Source organism: Antechinus flavipes, chromosome 3 (genome assembly GCF_016432865.1).
Source record: "Antechinus flavipes isolate AdamAnt ecotype Samford, QLD, Australia chromosome 3, AdamAnt_v2, whole genome shotgun sequence".
Classification (NCBI taxonomy): domain Eukaryota; kingdom Metazoa; phylum Chordata; class Mammalia; order Dasyuromorphia; family Dasyuridae; genus Antechinus; species Antechinus flavipes.
In genome coordinates, this window is record NC_067400.1 from 40,882,410 (window position 1) to 40,901,763 (window position 19,354).

The 19,354-nt window shown below is 44.4% G+C and overlaps 2 protein-coding genes across 10 annotated transcripts in view; one reads left to right on the forward strand and one right to left on the reverse strand.

Moving 5' to 3' along the window:
* Positions 1-19,354, reverse strand: part of MCF2L2 (MCF.2 cell line derived transforming sequence-like 2) — a 333,832-nt gene that overhangs the window by 100,947 nt on the left and 213,531 nt on the right. The window lies entirely within an intron of this gene.
* B3GNT5 (UDP-GlcNAc:betaGal beta-1,3-N-acetylglucosaminyltransferase 5) overlaps positions 2,131-19,354 on the forward strand; it is a 29,885-nt gene continuing 12,661 nt past the window's right edge. The window contains exons 1-2 of the mRNA XM_051983261.1: positions 2,131-3,394; positions 12,568-12,800. The gene's annotated coding sequence lies outside the window, so the exon portion shown is untranslated. The remainder of the gene's footprint in view (positions 3,395-12,567; positions 12,801-19,354) is intronic.

Below are 19,354 nucleotides of genomic sequence, written 5' to 3' on the forward strand. Positions count from 1 at the left end.
AGAAATAGAGACAGGATACAGAGACACGAATACTGGATAGAATGGGTCAAATACACTGTTAAAAGCCCAAATAAGAGTGATGGTTACACTTGTGCTTCAGGCAGACCAGCAGCACACACAGTATCATTTCCCTTAGGATTGGAAGGTCATGAGGCTGAATTTAAGTGCAGGGTATGGCTCTTCCTGTGAAAAATTGTACTGCATTCTCTTTCCTGCTTCAACCAGTCAAGAAAGGCACTGCTATGGGTATTCCCGCCATTATTTCTGGCATAAACTCTACCTGACTTTCAAAGAGGAAGGATTTTGGAAAGAAGATGGAATGGCCTTCTGAACCCAGCTGTGGAATGTGACTAAGGACAATGGTAACAATTACTGCCCTCCCCCAGGGCAGATTTATGGTGGCTCTTTGGGGGAAGAACACTCCCATCTGACTCTCCCTCCCCAATGGGCGGTACTTCTCTACTGAAGCAATTGGCTCTCCCATTTATTGTAGGCTATCAGGTCCTGGTTGACACAGATGAAGAAGGCCAAAGGAATAAGAGATGAAAAAGGAAGGTTTGATGGCAGAATTTATTTGGATGCTATTGGAGTTCCATATGGGATGCCTGGTGAGTTCAAAACAAGGAATCAAATAGCAGCAGGATTTGAATTCTCCCTCTTTTGGTGGTCAAGCATCAATAAAAATGTAGATTGGCAATTGATAAATGGTCAAAGGATATGCCCTGGCTTCAAGCACATGCTGGGGGAAGATCTTGATGAAAGTGAAAGGGAAGCTTGAGGCACCCCATGATTAAAAGTGCTTACACTAATACCTCTTATTTAAAAAAAAAAAAAAAAGGAATCCACAAAGAAGAAAGAATCTCTCCATTGAAACATGCTATAGGAACAGGGAACATCTTTAGAGGCGGACATAAATAAAAAAAGCTTCTACCTCAAAAAGTAAAGTGAAATGGCTTCCTGCCCAGAGAAAATTCATAGAACTCAAAAAAGAATTTAAAAATCAAATGAGAGACATTGAGGAAAAACTGTAAAAAATAAAAATAAAAACCATCCAAGAAAAAACAAGATTATGAAAAAAAATTAGAAAAGGAGATATAATCTCAAGGCTGAAAATAATTATTTGAAAATTAGAATTGGGCAAGGGGAAGCCAGCAAAGTTATGAGAGACCAAGAAATAACAAAATGGATTACAAAGAATGAAAAAATTAAAACAGAATGTGAAACATCTTTATAGAAAAAAGACAGATCTGGAGAACAGATCAAGAAGAGAAAATATAAGAATTGAACAACCTGAAAGTTGTGATAAAAAAAAAAAGGACCTTGACACCATAATGAAAGAAATGATCTAAGAATATTGTCCTGGAGTGATAGAACATGAGGGGAAAGTAGAAGAAGAATTGCACTGACCATCACTTCAACAAAATCTTATTTGGAAAACACATAGGAATATTATGGTCAAATTTCAAAAAACCCAGATCAAAGAGAAAATTTTGCAAGAAACAAGAAAAAAACAATTCAAATAATTCAAGTTAGAATTGTAAATGACTTATCAGCAACCACAATAAAAGACCATAGGTCCTGGAATCTTATCTACCCATGATCAAAAGAACTAAGTCTGAAGCCAAAAGTATCATATCTTGCAAAATTATGTATTTGTAGCTTTTCAGGACTTTCTATCAGTCAAACCTGAACTTAATAGAAAATTTAACATGTTAAGAACCTATATCAAAAATCAATTTCAAGGAACTCAATATGGACAAATTATTTGTTTTGTTTTTGCACGGAAAATGAATACCATATGTTTAAGATTGTGTTAGATGGACCCCAGGATAGGTAACAAAATAATTTGCTTTTTACAGAGAGCTAGAATCCTGAGAATTATGATAATAATTGACAAAACTGCTTAACAGGGGGATTCAATCAGAAATGGGTCCATAGTCTCTTCAACTTCACTCTTATCACAAACCCCAGCCTGGCTCAAACTGGTCAGGGTCAATGATCTGGCAAAGGCAAATGGGGAATGAACCTGCTTAATAATCTAATTGCATATTAACAACCGACTGAAGGAGTTTTCTGCCATCTTTGAACATGGGATGCATGCCGAGGGAGAGGGAACATATCTATGACGACATGAAGAAAACGGAGAAATGCTGTTAGCGGAATATCGACAAATGAGGAACGATGGGAGGAGACTGGGCGATCCATGGGAGGGGCGGGGTTTAAAAACCACAACTTCATTCACTTTGGAGAGATTTTATTGTTTTGGGGTGGCTCCGATCTTTGATCAGTTCATAACATATCGAGCCCTGAAGAGGTATGATCCAAATTCAGAGCCATGATCACTTGAATCATGGGATTTTTCACTAGGTCCCACAACACATCCCTTTATATAAACGACTCCTGTCCACGGTTTGAGCTACGTCCAGTGTGTTTCTTCCTGAATGAGCTAACAAGGAGGAAAGGTCCCGACAGCTTCGAGTTTCCAACTCCAACCTCCAGCAAAACAAAATAAACGATAACCTTACTCAGCAACTCACCCTAAACATTTCCTCACGGTACCAAGCAGGTGGATGACTACAGAGAACTAGCCTGTGATTAAACCAGGGAGGTGGTTGGGTCTTGGAGATGGATGGCTGGGGAAGGGCGGAGAGAAGCATCTCCTCCTTTGTTCTCAGGGCAAACTTGTAGTTTTTTTTTTTTTCCCCCACTAAGGCACTTGGGGTTAAGTGACTTGCCAGCTAGGAAGTGTTAAGTGTCTGTGGCTGAATTTGAACTCAGGTCCTCCTGACTTCAGGCGGGTGCTCCACTGCGCCCCCTAGCCGCCCCCAAGCCCTGTAGTCTTTTGACACTGGCTGAGTGTGTGATTTCAGAATCTTTTCCCAAGGGAGTCAAGCTGCCCAAATAGCTGGGCATTTTAAAAGATTGTCTGGCTCCTCCCGACCCAGAGTGCTCATTAAAGGGACGGGACAGGTCTGGGGAAGTTTCCTTATCCGCCCCTAGTCACACAGACACCCTTAAAGGGCGGAGGGATCACCCGGCCGGACCGCGCACCGGAGTCTCTGGCTGCGCGTCCACACCAGCTTCCAGCGAGTGCCCACGAGTCGGGGGCTCGGGGCTGGAGAAGTTTAAAGATCACTCCCCGCTCTCCCTCCTCCCAGTCCGGAGGAGTCGGCCTCTGATTGGATAGTCTTCTTTTCAACCGATTCTAATCGGCTGGTCCTGCAGGGGGAGGGAAAACAGCGGGGCTGAGTCTGGGGAGAGCCACCAGCCCCGGCCAGAGCCTTAAAACGTGGAAGTTTTTTTGTTCTTAGCGACTCTTCCTAGCGCCGGGACGGCCGCGGAGCCGGGGAGCCCACCTCCGATTGGGCAGTGTGGACAGCGGCGGCCGCACTGGGTGAGTTTACTCGAGAAAAGGGAACGTTTTTCTCCTGCTTTCTGCGGAAAGGGGACCGGAGCCGGGAGCCGGTTTGGCTTCCCGGAGCCGGGCTGGGCTGGAAATAGCCTCGGGCTCAGTGGGGAGGAGGAGTTCCCACACGGGGTAGTGGCCGTGGCTGAGTCCTTTGTCCGCCCTCGAGCCGCGCGGCTCCCGGGTCCTCAGCTCGCTGACCCCTTCGTGAGACCGCTGCCTCGCCCCTGTCCAGCTCCAGCTGCTCCTTAGGGAGACGTACTGAAGAGGAGCCTGCGAGAACCCCACCAGTGCCCCTCGGCTCGTTCACCCGGCGAGGCGAGCTCCTCGGGACTAATTGACTTTCTCACCCTCCGGCTTTTAACTCCTTGTGCTTTCCCTGAAGCGCCCACACCCACCGGCCCAGAAAGGGAGGACGCTCCGGGGCTCCGGCGGGGGATCTGGAGCCGTGAAGGCTTCGGGAGCCTAAAACTGCCAAGTCCCAGCACGGTTTGCCACCCTAGCACCATCTTTTTTCCTTTAGCTTTCCTCTCCACCCCTGGCTGGGGCCAGCCTGTCTCCCGCCCTCCCCTCTCCAGCCCACCGCCCCTTCCCCAGCTCTCTCCCGCTTTCCAAACCACTCGCCGGCTCTCCAGCCCATTCCCCTCCTCTCCAGCTCCCTCTCCTTCCCGCAGTCCAATCCCCTCCTTCACCTCTGTCTCTACGGCTCACTCCGGGTCCTTGACTCATTCCTCCTTCCCCTCCCAGCCCACTCCTCCTTCCAGCCCGCTCTCTCCAGCTCAGCCTCCCCTCCCCCCTCTCCCGCCCACTCTTCCCTTCCCCCTCCTGCTCACGCCCCCTGCTCCCGCGCGCCCCAGGCCCTGGCCTGCTAGCCCGTCGGCCCTTTGCTCGCGCCTACATTCGGGCTAGAGATCGGGAGAGGAGATAGGGTCCGCCGGGACTCGGGTCTCAGGCCAGAAGTAATGTGAACTTGTCCGGTCCCTGCCGCCCGGCGTGGCTCGGGTCCTAGCAGACTGGGCGGGGCTGGGAGGGTGGCTGGGAAGGGGAGAGTTCGAGGGGATGAGCCTGGGAGGACCCGGCCTGGGAACTGGAGGGTTTAAGGCTTAACGTGTGAAAACCGGGGCTGCGGGACGGAGAGGATCGGCCATTGCCCCGGCGTCCCTGCCTTCCTTTGGGCATCCGTTGAAGAGCCATTCCCTCCAACCTGATCAGCCTCCTTTTGTTTGCTCCAGCTTTGCTCGAGGCAGAACAACTGGGGATTCGCCTGTGGCTGCTCCTCCCAGGTGACCCCGACCCTTCATTGTCCCCCCGGGAGACCCTGGGCGAGTCTGGGCGGTCCGCGGTTGTCCTGGCCTTTACTTTGGGCTCCTCAGGCCTGAACAACCGCTGCAGGTTCGAGTCCAAAACTTGGCCTTGGGAATCCCCAACAGCATGTGGAGGTGGGGGAATAGAGGCTTACAAAGAAAGAAGGATGCAAGCCTCCTGCTCCGGCCTCAATTTTCGGGGGCTCCAGGAAGCCGCCCACCTGATTTCTATGTCTCTAGTTTTAAAATTCAGTGTACAAATTTTCATTAAGCAGATGGGAGCAGAGCCCAAGTCTCTCAGGTTCTAATATGAAAAGTCGGGTATTTGAGCCAGGCTGGCACAAAATAAACCTCAGAGTGAGAAATCCCTGCCATGGTGGGGGGAGGGGGCTTTTCCCCCAGTCCTGCTTCTGCTGCAGCCTCCATCCAGGTGATGCATTAGCTTTAAGTTTTGGAGTTTAAGAATGGTGTGTCCACCCTTGTTTAAGAAACATTCATTTGTGGCTCCCCAGACTCTGGAACCATTTAGCCTCAATACACCAGTGTTCTAATTGCTGCCTGATTTTGAGCTGACGTTTCATTTTGGAAATATTGTTCGTTTCCTTTATCCTCCCATTCATTTACTGTGAGGTGTGTGATGGGAGTGGTACCCTAGAAAAGGGTGATGAAAGGTACTTCTCTGAAATAGCATCCCCGGATGTTGGATTGCCTAATTGATCACAACCTTAGTGAGAAGATGAGTACAATCAACCCTTAAAGGGCAGTTTTCAGGGAGAAAATGACTGTTTTTCATCTTGTTCGTCTTTCTGCTTAAGAAGAAAAAGAAGGAACCCTTTAAGCTAGCCATTTAAAAACCTCCAGAAAAGTGAAATAATCTTTCTAATAATAATGTATATAACCCATTCTAACGCTACATTAGCACAGTTGAAAAGGGCCCAGTTTTACTGCATCTGGGCCAGAAGTGACAATGCACTCAGATGTATTCCTTGCAGAAATTTTTTTCATTATCTCTCTAAATATATCTGCCATAATTGAAGCATCAGTTTTGGAAAAGGCCCTAACTCTCTGGAATTAAAAGAAGTAGGTCGACCCCTCCGAGACAATTGTACTTGTCAATGCAAACATCTTTTTTAAAAAATGCATTTGTACTCTTGGTCACCATGAGGGTGACCAAGGATGATGTCTAAGACTTCCTTCCTTTTCTCTCCTCTCATATCCCTTGTTTCCATCCAAAACGGGTCTGCAGGTCAGTGAAAACTGTTAATAACCTTTCCTCACTTTCAGAGCTAATGATTAGATTCATACCCTTCTGGGGTGCATCTTTTCAGAGCTCCTTTTACTTTTCCCTTCTGCCAGATGTGGCAGTCTGAATTACTGACATTTACAAATAGTACTTGATTGTGTTCCCCCCACCCACACAAGGAATTGTGATTATTTAGTGTGTGAATTCCAAGTATAGCCCGACGCTTCATAGGCTAATAAACGCCACAGGCTTTGAAAGATCATTCATCATGACCTTTTCATTTTTCAGATGGGGAAACTGTGGCTCACTACAGCAGAGCCAAGATTCTAACCCACTTCCTCTGATTCCAAATAGAGCAGTCCACTTTACTATATTACCTAAACAAAGGTTCTTAAATTTTATGTATCCGAAGTCTGTTGAAAGTCTGTGAAGTCCCCGTTTTTAAATACACAAGATAAAATGCATAGATTACAAAGGAAAACAATTATATGGAAGTACAGTGATCAAATTTTAAAAATTCACATTCCCTCAGAAATCCCTCAGAAATCAGAAACCCCAGCTTGAGTGGCTGTAATGCCCAGTTTAAGAACCCTTGGACTAGAGAAAAGAGAACTGGCTGTCAGGTTAACTCACCTATGCTTAAGGTTCCTTATTTATGCATAGGAAGTACTGAAGATGTATGGAAGGGCTTGAAAAAAGTTTTGCCCAAATGCAAACTATGATAGGTTATTTTTAGTTTTAACTGGAAGTTAACATTTGTAAGCCTACTAAGAAGTATTTCCATGTTTTTCATTCATTAAAGTTTCGGGAGCTCAGGCAATAATTTTTTTTTCTAAAGTGAATAGTGTAAAATTAAAAACATTAATAAGTCAGAGCAAATTGTGAGCTCAGGCTGTTCTCCTTAAGGACATCAGTGACCAACTAGAAATTAGTGTTCCAAATAGAATTGCCTTACTTTATCTAGTTCCTACTCATTTTATTTTTGCTGTCTTTATTTTTAATATGTTCCTTCCTTATTCTGAAAAGACAATACAGAGGTTATATTTTCAACCTAAAGTATCCCAAATAAATACAAATTAGGATTCTGTATTTTAAAAGGCTTATTAAAATGGTAATAGCTAGAATTAGTTCACAGTGATAATTCAAGTGATGCTATTTTAACAGAAGAATAATGACCAACTTTCTAAAGGAAAAATATACTACACTACAGTAGCTCATGGGATAGGAAAAATGAGTCACTTTTTAAGACATGTTGTCATCATCTTGAATATAATACTAACACTTTCAGAGTAGAATGTGGGCTCATTCTGGGAAGTGACAAAAGTCAATTAGAAAACTAGCTGCTCTTTGTTTTTCAAAGAAAAAAATGCTCACTTCTATCTGATAGCCTGGTGGATCCTGAGTGAATAGTTTCATACCTTGCATTTGTCATGCTCAGGACTCAACTGGATTCAGATCATGATGCATCCATACTGGCCTATGTGTCTCTTGTCTGCGAATACCCTCCCATGAGCTCATCACAAGGGAACTACCCTGTGTCCTGGGGGCCTCCCTTGCATTCTCTTGACATCACAAGTACTCTTACAAGGGACTAGCCCATCTCTTCTTTCTATCCTACTTCTTGGTGGCTGTTCTGTACAGCCTCTCATCGGTTGCATGTTACAATGTGTTCCTTCTATTTTGCCCCTCTCTTTTTTGCCCTTTGTGGGCTAGTCCTTTGTAACACTTTGTAAAAAGTTGTATTCTTTGTATTATTACCACGCATAACACTGATTAGAGATAGGATTCGTGGGGCAGAAACATTTCAGAACTGAAAAGGGATTTTCAAGTCTTAGGGTCTGATCCTTCCTTTTTACAGATGAAAAAGTTGAATCAGAAGGTGGGCTTCCTGTGGCCCCTTCTGGTGCCCTGATTACTAGGTGCTATGTCCACTCCATTTTCTGGGCTCTGACTACTGCTGCCATCATGCAGGGCACACAGCCCTCCTCTCCTACCTCTTGGGATTACTGTGGGGACAAGATATGTTCTCGTTTTTAATGATAACATATTTTGACAAATACGTTGGCAACCCACAGAATTTTAGAGTTGAAAAGGATCTTAGTCCTTTGTATCACATAGCCTGATATATTTGTCATAACCTTCTTGAGTTTTCAAGGAAAAATGAGGTAAGATCTTGTCAAACACATAATCATCCTGGGAGGCGGGAGGAAAGAAAAAGCTGTGTCCCCTGATGCACAGAGAAGGAAGTCAAAATTATGGTAAACCCGACATTGAGAGCACCAGTCTAGGAAGCGGGGAATCAGGCTTTTATTCTGTGCTCCCTCAATTTATTCTTCTATGAAGGGACCAGATTCGACTGTACAATCTTGCAGGCTCCTTATAATCCTGGGATGCTGCACTTGTGCCATCCTTGACTCGATCTAGGATCTTAAATTCCTTGAACTTAATCCAGAATCTAAAGTTTGACATTCCTGCATTTCAGGGCTTCTTGACAATTTTTTGTCATGTTTCCCTTTTCAAAGTCTGGGAAAATCTACAGATCCTTTCTAAGAGTCGTGATATATATTAAGCCAGTTTATAGCCCTCATGTTAAGAACCTTTACTTTTCACCAAGGGATATTTGACTTGTTAGAGAAGACACAGACATCACATGAAAAAAATAAATTGAGATACTTCGGTGAGATTTGAATTCTCGGCAATTTAGCAAATCAGTTTCCAGTTAGTCTAATCTGCAAAAACCACTTGGGGGAAGGAGAAAGATCTAGTGATATATGTAGTCTACTTGGAGAATTCACACAGGGTAAGCACTCCTAAGATGGTCAGAAAAATACACCCTTCAAAATACTGTTAAAGACTTTAGAAATGCTTGTATGACTTGGGAGACATGGACACAGGACCACCCAGCATGGCGGGGGCTCATCAGAGAGGGTGCTGTGCTCTATGAGCAAAGCAGAATTGAATTATCTCAGAAGAAACTGGAGGTGCACAGAGTTAGAGCAGCCACCCCAAATGTCTATAGGAACTATTTTGTGTCCAATCTGTGGCAGAGCATTCTGAGCTCATATTGGTCTGATCAGCCACAGTCGGACACACTGTAACTTGACTGTAGCCTAAGGATGTCATTTTGGTGCTGTTTGAGAATGGAGGACAACCACTAACCAGTCATTCTAAAATAGAAAAGTATACTAGGAAGACTGATTAAAAAAAAAAAAAAACAGTATCTAAGATGATTCAGAGAATTTTAGCACTGAAATCATCCAGGTCTTTCCTGTGTCGGGATAACGGAGGCTAGCTGGGCTAAGGATGTGCTATTCCTGGTTTCAAGCTCTTAGTACATGATCATAAAACATCCCTCCATCCTGTAGATTGGACTCTGACCCCAGAACTATATTTTCTCAGTGGAAAAAAATGTCCTCTGAGAAAACCACTTAGTTGCATGAGGTTGAGTTGTAAGCCTTGAGGAACTCGCCTATTTCTTCCTTAGCGACTTACTAAACTCTCTCTGTCTGAAGGCTTTGCTGACTTCTACAACTAACTCATGGATTTCAGCCATTGAGGTAAAATCTTTGAAAAGGTGGCAGAAATGTAGCTCTCTGGACCTTTTTTCCTTCTTTATTGTTTAAGGTCTTGATTAACATTCTGTTTGAATGCTTATCAGACTAATCTACTGTTCTATTAAGTCACAAAGTCATAGTGAAAAGACTATCCATCTGAGGTCAGCAAACTAGGGTGATTTTTTAGGCTCCAATTATTACTAATATGATTAAAACAAAAATGGCTATAGAAGAGGGAAATATCCTAATTTGCAGAAAATGAAGAAAAGAATCTTTCTTTAGTTTTTCCAGCTATAAAATCATTGAACTGACTTGACCGATTTATAGAAGAAGTTCAGATAAATTCAACTTGAATTTGAGGTGGAATGGGGTGGGGTGAACCTCCTGGTATCAGTTCATCAAATGAAAAGGGCCACCTTGTGTTGTTACTTATCATCTTTCTGCTGTACATATGAAATATACAAAAAATTAGAGAGAAAGAAGAAAAACCCATTTTTAGACAGTATTACAGAGGCTACCATCCATTGAGTCAATCCTGACTAGGGAAGCACCCCTACTAAGCCTCCTAAAGTGGGGATGTATTAAGCCTACCAGACTTAGATTAGAGTTGGTAGATCTAAAAAAATTACCCTTTGGAGTCAGAATGGAAATAAACAGAGCATCGCTTTGCCAAAGCCACAAACACCATTCTGGTATGCTTAACATCTCTAAATATAATTAGGGGGCATGCCCAAAATAAACTACCAGATTAAGATCACTTTGGGGTAGCCTACAAGGCACCGTCCTAATTCTCTGATTATCCTTCAGGGCTAAGTATCTAATGGAATGATTCCTCCTTCTGTATATGTGGTAGGCTCATGGCCAGGCTTATTTAGTTCATAAGGATCCAAAGGAATTTAGTATTTTCTTATACTTGACGGAAACAACCACCGAAAAACAATTAGATTTTGTCTAGAAAAAGGCCCTACCCTTTTTCAATGTTATGGTGTAGGCTGTGACAAAGTTTGTACCTGAGTGCTGACAGTGGATTAAATTGAGAAGAGCTTAAATTAAAATAAAACCTTGATCAAGTGACAAAATCTTAATGGATGGGTGTGTGTGTGTGTGATCAAATGTGTACAAATCTGTGTAATTGACATTCCATGTGAAATGAGGCTGAGTGATTAATGTGAATGGGATGGGATAGTAGGGAGGGTTGCAAAGAAAGGTTCTCCTGGTGTCTGGGAAGGTTTGGGGCAGGAGAAGGGAAGGGAGTTGGCTTTCTCAGAAAAGCTCTAGAAGGTTATCCCAAGGAGGAAAGGCATTTTAGGGGGGTTCTCCTGAGTCCAGAAGGACAGCCTAGCCAAATGCCCAGGGACTCAGAACTAGGTTGTCTGTGAGGTGATTCTCTTTTCAGTTTTAGCAAGTCTCAAAAACTCAAATTAAATTGTGGGAGGGTTATATATCTGACACTGGAAGGACTGCTCACCTTGAAGTATTATTACAGTAAGACTGAGGAATGAAGATTTTAAGACAGAGAGTATTATTTTTCCTCCTTTTGATGTCCCTCATCTAGGGTACAGCGTAACAAATATAATCATTTGTCTGTGTCTAGAGAGAACTCACTGCTTCCCAATTGTATTTGGAAACAAAGGTGCTATACTAGGTGAAGCCTGCAGAAGAGAAAAGAAGTGGATTCATAAATAATGTCTGTTCTAAAGCACACTCAAAATGGCTTGGGATAGATAATTTCCTATAAAGCCCAATACCACTTGTGAAATACCCTGTAAAACAATATCAAGATTCCATGGAATATATTTTTAGGGAAAAATCACCTTGCTTAAATGACCTTTGAAACAACTATGACTTTTTAAAAATGCAAACAAGATGTGCTGCATAAAATATTAGATCCTTGATTCATTTTTCATTATGTACCTGAATTAGGAAGTCTATTTTGTACCAACATTTTGTGTCTCTCTCATGTTCTATAATTTTAAAAACTTTTCCAAAAACATCAGCAGCCATTCCATTAGTTCTCTCTGTACTCCATTTTCCTAAATAGCTGCTACCCATGCTCTTATTCCCCAAAGACATACTATATAATCTCCATTTCTCCACCTTTTTTTTTTTCTGTTCCTCTCTCCCTTTCTTTCTCTATGTTTTCTGGTATCTTCTACAAGACAAGAGCCTCCCCTCCTTTTGGGAAGTATACAGTTAAGAGAAACCTATGAAAACAGTTTTTCCCTTAAACGCAGTGTGGAAGTAGATTTTTGGAGCAAAGAAAAGGCCGAAGAAAAAGGCAAGTGAGAGAAGCAGAAAAGTTTCTAGTTTATCTTTCCTGATTTCAGCTTCATCATTTTCTTCTGATCTTTATTGTCGATATTGTAGTAAGGTTGAAAATCCCTGGAATATGGAAACAGAACGAAGCTGAGCTGGGCACTGTTGTATTTTCCCTAAAATATTCCTGGGCAGAATTTAGAAAGGGCCTGTGGCAGGAGGCTAGAAATGCTAGGCTGCTTGGGACTGGAGAGCTGGGCCTGTCTCCTTTACACGACAGTCTGTCTTGCTTCTTGAGCTCTCTGTGGACCTGGGGTTCATCCATGAGATTATTCCTTCCGGCGGTACAGATTGCAACCTGGCCACAGCTTCTCCTTCTCTGGGGAAATCCTCCCTTCCCTTGTGCCGGAGACCTTACTCTCCTTCTCAGGCCACTCCTGGGGAGGACACCCGGAGAGTTTCTCCCTCTCAGCTCGGCCACAGGCCATTCCCCCATCCTTTTTTATTCTTGTGTGGTTCTTGGCTGAGAGGCTGCCGTTTCCTTCTCCGGCTCATTTACAGATGAGGAAACGGAGGCAAACGGGGTGAAGTGCCTTGCCCACAGTCAGCCAGCTGGGAAGAGACGGGAAGTGGACCCAGCCTCGGCACCGCGTACCACCCAGCTGGATAGTTAGCCGCGCGCGTGTGCACCAGTGGCCGAGCAGCCCCACAAGCTGCGTCTGCCCGCTCGTTGTTGACGGTAGCCGCAGCCTCTTGGAAGGGCCGTGTGGACACTCCCTAACGAGCTGCTTTCTTCAATGACAGTGGCACTCGTCCATTTGGACTTCTCCATCTCCGATGGGCCGCCCGGAACAGTAGGAATGGCCAAAAGGAAGCCGGGGAGCCGAGCGAGCGAGCCCAGAGGGAGGAGCCCGTGCTGGAGGTGACACCATGTCCTGGCTGTGCAGGGATCCGTTGCCAAGATTGCCCAGGAGGGGCTGCCCGGGCCCTGGGAAGCGGCCCAGCCGGGATCGTCCAGCCCGCCGGCCGCTCTGACCGTATGTTTCTGGTACTCTCCTCCCTGGCTCTCTGCTGGCACTGGGTGCTGCTGGGTGCGCCGAGCGTCCCCCGCTGTCGTTGGGGCCATCCTTTGTGTCAGTGCTAAGAGAGGAGGTGGGAATAAAGCTCGGGTATTCTGTGGCTGGCCCGAAGTCGGTGCCCCTTGTGGAACTGGGTTTTATAGGGAGAGAAGGATGTGGGTCAGCCCATGGTGAGCATGTCCTTTAGAAGTCTGAAAGCCCCTTTCTCCATTAAGAATGAACCTCGGAGCTTACTGACGCACACCGAGGAGCCTCCATCCGCCTTAGGATCCCATCAGGATCGCGTTAACTAGCGACCCCATAACATCACCGCGAGGACGTAGATTTAATAGGGGGTGGGATTGGAGCATTATAGCCGAGCTCCTAACGGCTAAATTGCCGTAGAATTCCCCTATTCAGTCCCAAACCCAGATCACCGTCCTTCCATAAGGCAGCGACTGCATCCGGACTCTCGCTGGGGGCCCCAATCCTGGCAATAGAAAGGCTTCAGCCACTTGTTCCCTCCGCCCCCTGCCCTGAGTTCTAGGCTCATGGCTCCGGGGCCAGGAATCTCGGAGGTTCAGCCCCTCCACCGACAGAAGCCACAGGGCGGATGTAAGTCGGGACCCTTTTTGTTGTGTTTGCCCCACCGTTAGTAAAGAATCCTGCCCCCCCCCCCCCCCCCCAACCAGGAGGAGGACACCTGGAGAGTTTCTCCCTCTCAGCTCGGCCACAAGCCATTCCCCCATCCTTTTTTATTTTTGTGTACCCAGTGTAACCTGCGTTTGGGATGAGGTGGGTGTCAAATGAGAAGGCTCCCCAGGCCACGGGCTGAACAGAAAAGCTGTGTCGAGGGGCCAAGAAGGGTGGAAGGGGGAGCGAGGAGCGGAGGGCAGGAAACACACGATCGCGGCTTCGAATGGAAATTGTCTTTCCCCTCACGTTCACTGATAGAGCCTTCCTGAAGCTGTCCCTCTAGTTCTAGTGCCTGTTGGTCAGTCGTGGGTGTGCCCGCAAGGGAATTAAGTCTGAACAGAGGAAAGAGCCTGTACGCCAAGGCAGAGAGGCTGCTGATGGGAGCGTCACTGAGGAAGTCTCCTAGCAGCGAGGGCTGGGAACCAGACTAGGCCTCCTGCATGACTGGAACTGAGTTTGGAGGGGAGCCAGGGCCTGGGAGAGCTGAAGGTGAGGAGGAAGAGCTCTTCAGGCTGAGACACTGGGAGCTTGTATAGAGTAAATAGCAGCAATAAAAATGTTCTTGTGTACATCACATCCTGGAAGGGAGGGTGGCTTTTGTGCTTTGTTGTTTGCCTTTAGGCCCAAAGTTGTATGAGCTGGCCAACATTTAATACCTTTTTGTAAAATGGGAGTAGTTGGGTTATAGAAGGAAGGGTAACCTAATATGCAGGCTAAAGAAAATGGGTGTAAACTAAATTGGGTTATCCTTTGATTCAGTAAACATTCTTCTAGAAAATAGAATTCCCTCCTGTTTGTCAAAAGATTATTCGATACCACTGTAGGATGGAGGAACTTTGTAGAATCCTCTTTCCCAGAAATTAAAAAAAAATAAAACAGGTTAGAATGCTAAAGTATTCTAGAGTTTTTCCAGGGATAACAGTACATATCATTGCCCTGTGCTACCCTGACACTTTCATCATAAAAGAATAAACCATTAGACCAAGTAGAGGCAAAAGAGACAAGTTGGTAACTCTTGGGCAAAAAGGCCTGAATTAGAGTGGTGGCAATGTGAGCAGGGAAAAAAGGATGTTACAGACGTTATGGAGATCGAGTCTACCTCATTGGAGGTGAGGATGCTTGGAGGAAAGATGCTGATGACTGGGAGGATTCGAGTGTCAACTTTTCCATTCAGGAATTATCAAGTGTCAGCTGCGTGCAGAGCACAGTACTACTGGGCACTGGACAAAACTGACAATCTCTGTACCAAGAACTTATTACTGGGAGGGGGAATCCACATGGACGTGATTAGGAGAAGAAAAAAGTGTTCTGGGAAATTGGGGGTGAGAGAAGAATACCTTTGGGGATAAAATCAGAGGAGGAGTCATTAGGATGTGCTAACGTTATGCTGAAAAATCTGCTGTGTTCTGGGCAGCAGGGAGCTGCTCAAGGTTTTGAGCAGAAGTGACTTGGTCCGACTTATGTCGTAAGCAAATTATTTGTACATTGTAGGAAAGATGAATGGAGAAACCGGTTAGACGGTCATTAGACTATTGTAACAGAAATAAGGGAAACTGGGAAGAGGAACAGGTTTCCAGAGAAAGTAGATGACAATCTTTGTTTTGAACACTGAGTCTTACAGTGCCATTGGCAGAGATATAATTAGAATTTTTCCTACCTAAATTAGGAAGAGGAAGAAAAGGCATCTTCAGAGGGATAGGAACAGCAAGGAGAGCCAGACAATCGTTCAAGGGATGTGGGAGGGGAGAAGAGCTCATCCCTGTGGAACTTCTATTAGCTTCCTGTTTTAATTCATTGTTGTTGTCAGCTAGGTGCTAAATAATAATAAAAGTGACTGGGTCTGGGGGTACCGTGACCCCTCCCTTCCACTATCTCCATCCTTTTCCCACAAACAAGTATGATCCTGGGCTACCCACTTTCCCTGATGCTAACAATAGGTAAGGCTCTGGCCCTCGGCAGAGGCCCGGTTGCCATGTCCTAGTTAGAGCACTGGCCATTAGGACATCCAGATGGAAATCTTTGTTTAGCAAGGCAGTTAGAGCTGAGATCAGGGAAGGATAAATAGATCTGAGAGTCATTTATATAGAAAGGATAACTATAGCCATGGGTGTGGATCAGATTACATTAAGTAGAAGAAAAGCAGAAAATATCATAAATTATAGGTCTGTTCACTCACTAATTGCCAATAACATAAAACAAAAGCTTTTAAAAACTGTCCCAGACACCAAGATCTTGAGACGCGCTTTCCATCTGTATTCTCTTGCCAAATATTCTGATCAATATTCTCTTCGAAGCCCTTCAGCCGAAAATACACAAAGACTTCTACCGGCTGCTTTTCTTGACGAGATTTTCTCTTGCCTAATGAAATGATATCCTGTCCCCTCAGAAGCTAACTCATCACCTACTATCTGGGTCCACAACCCTGGGGTCCAGTGAAGTGACTTGTCCAAAGTCACTAGAGGTGCAGAGTTGGGATTCCAGCCCAGGCCCACTGACCCCCAAACCACGTAGTGCCTCTTTCTGGATGATGCCCCTAGCTCCGGTTTTCGTAGCAACGTTTCTCCTGCCCCCTTTCTTTCCTTCCCCCTCCCCTTTGGTGACATCATCTGCACTCATGGGGTCAAGTGTCTTCCCTCAGCTGATCATTTCCAAATCTATGCATCCAGCACAAATCAATCCCCTGCTTTTTGTTCCTGAATAATCAGTTGCCTGTTGTCTTCTTGTCAAATAATACTTGTAAATCACTTAGCGCAGTGCCTGGTATATAATACAAATGCTCATTCCCTCCCACCCCCTGCCTCTCCTTTCCGGATGGCACAAACTCCACATGTCCAAAATGGATTCATTATCATCTTCCAAACTTCCCCCTTTCTGTTTAGGAGACCATCACCTTTCCAATCACTTGGGTAACTTCCCTTCTCCTTATCCTCCTCATCCAGTCAGTTGCCAAGTTCTGTCAATTCATCATCCCCAGAATCTCCCCTAACTCCCTTCTTTTTATTCTCATCAAGCCCTCGTTCGCCTTCGTTCCAAGCTCTCATTGGTACTTCTCTGGACTACTTATGGTGGCTTCCTAATTGTTGTGCTCAATCACTGACATGTCTGGGTAACTACTCAAGGAGCTTCCCTATGCGACTGTTCCTCTCCGGCTCAGAGATCTAACGTAGCTCTCCAGTGCGTGTAGCACAGAATAGAAAGCTCCTGCACTGGTGTTTCAGGCCTCTCTAACCTGGCGCCCACCTTAGTTTATACCTCTCCCATTCAGACACTCATTTGCTGAGAATCTCAGTTCTCAATGAACAAAGTAGACCGAAGCTCAGAAGGTTCTTGGGAGGAGGCAGCCTGGGAGGGACTCTGCATCCCTCCTCGGACGAGCGGGGTGACGGCGGGCAAGCCCTCCTGCCGTGGGGATTTCAGAGGTCCTGGGGGTGTCTCCTTATTCATTCAGCCAGAAATCTGACAGACGTGGGGGGTGGGTATAAGCTTCTGTCAGGAAGGATCTGCCTCTAGATCTGACCAGTGCCCAGCTGCTGACATGGGCACTGGAAGGGGTCCAGCCGATGCCCACTGCTGCATGACCAGTGGTAGGCCCTGGGGTATGGGTCCAAAGTCTGGCGTGCCGAGTTTAAAGGCTTTCTTTAAATCTCTTCATTTGGACTAATTCACTGAAAAGAAGATTGAGTCTGCCTGGGATATTTTTGTTTAACTCCTTCCCCTGCTATGGTTTCTGTATGGTTTTATGTCTTCTTCCACTGCTGGTTCTCCTAAGTTCTCCACCCTTTTGTTATTCAGTTTCGGTCGTGTCTTACTCTTTGTCACCCATTTTAGGGTTTAGAATGTTCTGCTGAAGGTCACCCCATCCTTCCAGGATCGAAGGTTCCTAACTTGGGCCTTATTCTCAGCCACGTGCCAGTCAGTAGCCAGAACTTGTCATTTCATCATGATCATATGCTTCCAAGCCCTCTCTCCAGTCATATAGCCACTGCCTTAATTCAGACCCTCATCTCCTCATCTATTTTTTGCAACAGTTTTCCAACTGCTCTCCTCACCTCAAGACTTTCATAACCTTAATCCATCCTAAAAACTGTTGCTAAAGTCATTTCTCTTAAATGGAGATCTGACCATGTGCTTTTCCTTCTTAATTAACTCAAGCCGCTTCCAGGATCAAAAAAATAAACTTGTCCCTCATGGGACATTACTTTCCCTCTCAACCCAATTAACTTCCTGTTTTTGACATTCAATAATCTATCTTCTGTCTTCATACCTTTTCATTGGCTTTCTTTCATGCTTGCAATGCCTGTCTTCTTCACATCTATCTTATAGAGTCCCTACATTTAGGAAAAATACCTTTCTTCATGAATCATTTAATTTCAATACCCTCCCCCATTTCCACTACTGCTGGTGCAATACCTCCTAAATGACATTGCATTTAACTGCTTTATATATATTTATATTTAGTATATATGTATATAGATAATATATATTTAATATGGAGACTGTTTTTATATATGTAGTTGTCTCCCCTATTAGAATGTAAGATTGCAGAGAATAGGAATTGTTGCCTTGCATGGTGCAGCAAATAGTCAGATCTAGTAGCCACTTCATTTGTTGAGTGGTTGACATAAAATAAAAGAATATTAGATATAATGTGTCTAGCAATTAAGAAGCAAAATTACATTCATTTTAGTAAAATCCTTTTCTGGAATTATTTGTAAGGTCAGATTTGATATAAAAAAAAATACAACAAGAGAGACGTTGGAACACACAGAGTAGGTCCAGGCTTGTGTATGGTCCACTATTCCAGCACAAATTTTTTTGCCACGTTTTAGCCTGCTGCCCAATTCAATTTTCTAGTCATTGATTATTTAAACACTTAAATGGCAAACCACTCCAGTATCCTTGCCAGGAAATGCCCAAATGGGGTCGAGAACAGTTGGTAAGATAACTGAAACCACTGAGACAATGATGCACTAGAACACTGAGGTGGAAAAATAATGGTGGGGGCCCTGCCCCTATACTTAGATGCTGATTAAAAGAAGAGGGTAGGGTAGCAGGAAGGAAGATTGCTGAAAGTCACCATGATGTTTTTAGTTTCACAAGAATCTAGACAGCTTGAAAGGAGCTGAGTAGAAGTAGGAAGTTTCTAACTGGCATTAATGGACTATTTTATTAGTATTTTAGATTAACTAGAATCTGCAAGATATTAAGCAAATATGCTATACATTTTTAAAATGTGCATATTTTCTCCTCTAGGAACTTGATACTAAACACAGAATTTTGTCTCCCCCTTTTTTTTGTATCCCCATCTCTTAGCCCTGTGTCTAACAAACCACACACACACACACACACACACACACACACACACCCCATTGTTTGATAAAGCAGCATTCCCATGTAAAAGGGTGGAAAAAACAACTTCTTTTTACAGGAAATGTTTTGAGAACCTTGGATCTGAATCATCACGGGAAAGACTAGGGAGAGAATATAGCCTAGAATTTAAAGCCAGCAAGGACTTTGAAATATAGCCAGGTCCCCCTCCCAAAAAAACAAAACAAAACAAAAAACAACTTTTTTTTTTTTTTTAAGATGGCATCTACTCCATTTTCCTCACTCCTCTTCCACCCCCATTTCCTGAATCTCTTAGATGATTCCCTCGGACAGCTCCAGTTCTCAATCAGTTATTGTTAATATTTTTTACACGTGGCTAAACATTGACAAAAATATTTTGATGGAGTCAAGAAATGTTTTTCAAAGGTTAGTTTACAATACTTCATAGGGAAAAATAAAAATAAATTTAAAAGTGTAGTTGACAATAAACTTTTTTTTTTCTTTTAAGT